The 5,908-nt window shown below is 33.6% G+C and overlaps 1 protein-coding gene across 1 annotated transcript in view; it reads left to right on the forward strand.

The window, feature by feature from the left end:
* LOC112483518 (ephrin type-A receptor 5-like) overlaps positions 1 to 5,908 on the forward strand; it is a 60,047-nt gene that overhangs the window by 27,429 nt on the left and 26,710 nt on the right. The window lies entirely within an intron of this gene.

Consider the following 5,908-nt stretch of genomic DNA (forward strand, 5'->3'; position numbering starts at 1 on the left):
TGAGTAGACATCACGTTAAATGTCACATATGGTTGAAAATTCACTGGACATATTGTTGAGAGAGAGGGATGTGTGTGTAATGAGGAGAGTGGAGACCTCACATTAGCTCTGACTGGGAAAAACAGGCAAATAGGGAAGGGATTTCAATGACTGAATAATAAATATATTATTATCTATCTTCTCCGAGTATTCTCCATAAAGAAATGTGAAAATGCCTTTGGTATTCAGGAGAGTTTTAGATTGAAGCAACCAACAAACTTTTAGAATTGGTTTATCTTAAAAGAGTAAAAACAACAACAGAAAGGATTTGCTGCTAATCTGCCCTTATCCTGGTTATATTGAAAAGGAAATAAAAGGTAAATGTCAGTCTGTGACCAGTATTGATTTAAACACTGGGACCAATTTATTTTGTATTTCTTTATTACATTAAAGAATGAAAATATTATAAGAAATTTCTTTACATTTCATTGAGATTTAAAGTTTCTCAGATTGTTAGATCAGTCATCATTCAAAAATTTTCTTTCAATTTTTGAATTTTTCTTTATTGAAAACTTTCAGAAAAAAATGCTTCATTGGAAGATTTTATAAACAATAGTTTTTATTAGTAAATTTTTTTACTGGTGTACATTAAAAATAAAGTCTGGGTGAAAATCAAGTAAGTCATTTTTTAACAATATGCATATTAATATATTTGTAATACTAACAATCTTAATAGCTTACATTTTCCTGAACTTTAGGCTTTAGGAATGAATATTTTATTATTTTATTTCTTTTTTTTCTCCCTTTTTAATTCCCCTTCCACTTCCACCCTTGACCTATGGTTGTTGCCGTTTTTGTCCTGTTAACAACCGGATCTCTGAAGGCAGGGCATCTGCTCCCACATGCTTGCGACATGCACCCAGGGCCTGGCGCACCCGGGGCCTGCCGCACCCGGGGCCTGGCACACTCGGGGCCTGGCACACTCGGGGCTTGGCACACTCGGGATATGGTCCATGGCTCCACCTGGAGCGCGAACCCAGGATTTTCTACCTGTAAAGCAGACGTGCTAACAACTAGACTATGAAGCCACCCCCTATTTTATTTCTTAAAACGATAAAAAGCATTACTCCAAATCTGGGCCTAAGAATTGAGCAAGTACTTAGGAAAAACATTTGCTTATCTCTTGTAGTCATGCACATGTTTCATACACGTCTTAGAATCAATCATTGCACCTGCGATCATTTTTTTATGCTTGTGAGCTCCTAGGCTTATTACAGTTATCTCATATCGACCACTTCTACAGTATTTCTAAACTTGGCTCATTTCCTGCCATGTAATAGAACTTTGATAATGTTTATTGGAAGGACAACTTATTTTACTGTGTTTTATTTATGAAATGGGGCATAAATTATGAGATATAGTTTTGCATAAAGATTAAATAAGTGGTACTGAGAGTAGAGCTTGGCACAGTGTTGGCACTCAGTAAACACCCTTTCTTTGACCTACTGTATTTTGATTTTCTCATACTAAGAGATGTACCAGTCCATCAGATTTTTTGTTTGTTTTTGTCTGTAAGTATATTTGTATGAATTCATTGTGAGCATTTAAAATTGGGAGACTTTATATAAAATCTAAATTTCCAGCTTTTCTGTTTAGTTAGAAGTTTCAGAAAGCCAGAATTAGCAGTATTCCCCAAGAAACTTTTTCTTTTTTTCTAAACATATACAAAAGTGGTAGAAAGGTGACAGATAGTATTTGCTTAAGGTCATTCAGTTAGTTTGTGACCCAGCTGGAAAGAGCACTATGTACTATATTGTATTTAGCATATGTGGTATCATATTACTATTTCTAATTGTCTTGTTAGGGAAAACAATGCTCTTTCATGTACATAATTTCAATTAGTACTAACAATGACAATGTAAAAAGAGATACTTACTTCTTTTTTGTAGAAGAGGAAAATGAGACTCCGTAAGAGTTAGTGACTTGCCCAAGGTTATACAGTTGTAGGAGACTGAGTCCATTTCAAATGTAGGTTTTTCAGAATACTGATTATTTTAAACAAGAGGTGAACTTTAGAGACATGACTAGGTTCTCGATGGTGCCAAGACTTCTAGATTATATAAAAAAGGGATTGGTGCTGAAGAGAAATTCACCTCAAAAAAAGTTTTAAATAAGCCAGAGTAGATCTCATTCTAGTCTAGCTAGATTATAAAGTATTTGAAAAAAAATATATACCACATAGGTGCTCAAATATATAAGTTACATTTGTTATATTGTGTATATAATATATCTAATTATATAATTAGATAAATAGAGTCATAGGTAGATAATTAAAAGGACGACTTGACTTTCAACTATATCTGTAATTTTTGAGAACTCTGTGACTCTCAGCTTTACTATCAGTTAAGTGGGGATGGGTGGCTATTATATCATCTATCCTGTGGTGTTGCTTTTAGGATAAAATAAGATAATTAATTTGAATGTACCATGTGATCCCTAAACCACTAAAGAAATAGAAAAGATGATGGTTGATTAAAAAGCTGCTTCTGTATTGCTGTTTTCAAATATAACCAGAAAGCAACATTTAGATAGTTAAAAACAACAACCACTCATCTATCTTTTTGGTATTTGGCTATTAAATGAAGTAAATAAACTTTAAGAGTTTTCATGCCTCAACATCTAAATGTGGGACTCCATGCTCTGTGCATAAAATCGAAAGGAGCGGTTGTAAACATTTTTTTTTTTTTGTGGTTCGATAGTGCATATAATCTTATCATAGAATATCCCTCTATTTTTTATACCCAATTATGAGATTTTTGAAAATAACACTGTTCCATAACCATAAGAACTCCATTTCTGAAATTCTCTACCTCCTCTTTAAATGACAAATGTATAGTAGCAAATTCTACATCTGGACTTTAGAAAAAAGATAAGCAAAACCTATAAGAACATAAGTATTTTTTTTTAGAAGTAGAAGTTATCTTGCATAAAAATCCCATTTTAATTAAAATGATGAAGGTATTTAGAAGAGATGAGTAAACCTCATAACAATGCATTTGTCCCAATTTTCTGATTGAATTGTATGGCTGAGTAACAGTAGACCCAAAAGACTTTATTATAAGTATTTTCTCATTTAGGCTTTCCTCTCTCTTTTTTTTTCTGCTCATAAACTGTCAATCTCATATCCGTAGCTTTACCACGCTATCTGTACACACCCTCAAAATGTGTTTTGCTTCCTTCTAATTACATTAGAGTTATTTCAGTCACTTTCTGGAACATTTAATATTGATTAATCTATATAATCTAAGCAAGAATGTAAATAACCTTATTTCCTGAACATTTTTAGAAAGTGTTTTCAAGGCTTATTCATATGAGAATAAAATAATGGTTATGGTGTTTGTTTAGAGCAGATTATGCTCTTACATCTTAGAAATTCCACTGTTGCTCTTTACCTCCCCATATGGTGTTTTCACAAATGATCACAAGATATGCCTGCCTCTTTTGCTTTGGTGGAATCTGCCTCTTCCCCAATGAGGTCTCTGTACTTCCTGTAGCACGTAATGTGCAGGCCACCACATTCCCCTGGGCATTACTTCTGAGTTGTATTACAAGCTCGGCTTTATTTTTGCTATCTTTTCTTCTTCCAGTCAAAGAGGATAAACATTTTGAGGTCTTTTCTTATGCTGATCTTAGGAACTATTAGGATCATTCATAATAATTTATTCATTTGAGAGAGATTTCAGAATATTGACTTAAATCATATTTATACTAAAATGGAGACAGAGTAAGCTGCTGTCTGCCTGTGGGGAGAAAGAACAAGCAGTACTCCTAAATAGAAGACACTTGAAAAAGGAGTTGATGATGTTTCTTGTTGCATTGTCACTTTGTTCTATTTTCTTATTTTTTTTGAGTAAGAAAACCTGTGTATTTACTTTTGAAGTTGAAAATAACCCAAGTTCCTATTACCTAAAATGGACTGTGAATACTTTGTTATGTGGGTTCTTTTGAATCACCAAAGACTTAAACTGGATTTTCTGTTCTGAAGCTCTGATTTTGGCAAAAGTGTACGTGGAGATTTTGTATATGATTCTTTCTTCCCAAAATTAAAGGCAAAGAGTAAGGAGAAATAGTCAAAAATTCGAACACTACTGATCTTGTATTTTGATTATGATCAGAGTGAATTTTGCCAGAACATTACTTTGGCTTTTCTTTCTATTGAAGGAGGGGAAAGATAATGACAAGTATTGAGGCCCACACTGAGCATGGAAAGGCTAATAAAGATTAAAGTAATGCTGAAGTGGGTAAAAAAGAACACATTAGTGGATGTAGAAAAGCTCTTTATTTGGACAGTGATAGCAAATAATTCTAAAGGGAATGGATATTATACTATATAATGCAAATGCCAGTATAATGAAGAACAATTCTCTTTCAAAGTAGCTTTGTATTCATTATTTTTTGAAAAACAAAAGCACACTGAACCCATGAGGTAATTAAGATAAATAATTTAAGGAATTCAAGATAGTCATTAAGCATACACTAAAGTTTAGAAGAAGCACAATTTTGCATTTAGATTTCCTACATGGAAACTTAGCAATTATGATGAGAATTCTCTGAAATACCCAGCTCTGCTTTGGCATATGAGACAAATGTTGTATTTAGTCTTTCATATATGCAATGATATTGAATGAATTAGCAATAGTCACAGTGTATTCTTGCAAAGTAGGATTGAGACATGCAATTATTTGTTAGGTGTCACTCTCTCTATATATTTAAAGTCATTATAAAATAGTGCAAAAATTTTCTTCTTTAGAGGCTCTTAAAACCCTTTATCTACATAGTAGGGAAACTTATAAATAAAAACTGGAAAATGACTTTTATCCATGATATCTTCTCGTTAATCCCTTCTCCTAGACCCAACTGCAATTGACTAGCTAAAGACTTCGACCTTCAGATGGCAGTTTCAGTTCTACTTCTTCAGGAAAGTATGGCTCTAGGACTAACTGTTCCTCCCTGTTAGCAGATCATGCTGGGAAATCCTTCTTCTTCCCTCCAGCCCAAGCCCTATCTATTTTTTTCCTCAAGATTGCAATGTGTACAGAGCTATGATATTCATACTCATCACCTTATCTAACTTTCTACCCAAATGCTTAATTTTTCTGATCTGTTTATTTTTTTTTATGGATTTTTTATTGGTCTACATAACAAGCAGAGATCATAAATGAGAACAGAGGTCATTTTTAAAGCATCATATAGAAGTTGCTGTCACCTTTCCTATGATGTGAGACATCTGTGCATACACTTGCATCAAACAACTATTTCTTAATATAATTCCCACCTGTTTCATACTGGATTCTAATATATTCTTTTTCCTCATTATGCATATGGGGATTTCTTTCTCTGTCTAGATGTTTCTCTGCCAAATGATGTGAAATCTAGCCTAATATCCTTTTCCTTCTGAAAAAAATTCTCTGCTCTCATTGATATATGCACCAGTTTCCAGATGTGAACATAATGATTTTTTTTTTTTTAATTCTCATCTTGCCATTAATTAATGAAGATGTTAAATAAAACTTGGTTTTGCAGAGGTCCTCAAGACCCAAAACCAAGTATTTTTCTGAGTGTTTTTTTTTATCCTTAACCATTCTTCAGCTGTTTTCAATTCTTATGACAGTGCTCCTATGCAAGTAAATTTGAATTAATTTTTCCAGCAAAATGCTTTATGGTTCTGAGTACATAATCTCCCTCTCTCACAGAGAAAAAATATACTGTAATCATCCAGTATTCCTGTTGATTATTTCCATTAAAGGCAGCAGGGGAAGAGAGACTGCTCAAGACTTCTCCAATTTGAAGCTTTTTGAGGCTTTTGCTTTTTATTGCCTTATCCTCCCTCCCTCCCATCCCTCCACTCGCTTCCCCTCCCCTCCCCTCC

The sequence above is a fragment of the Pteropus alecto genome, unplaced genomic scaffold (assembly GCF_000325575.1).
Source record: "Pteropus alecto unplaced genomic scaffold, ASM32557v1 scaffold46, whole genome shotgun sequence".
NCBI classification, from domain to species: Eukaryota; Metazoa; Chordata; class Mammalia; order Chiroptera; family Pteropodidae; genus Pteropus; species Pteropus alecto.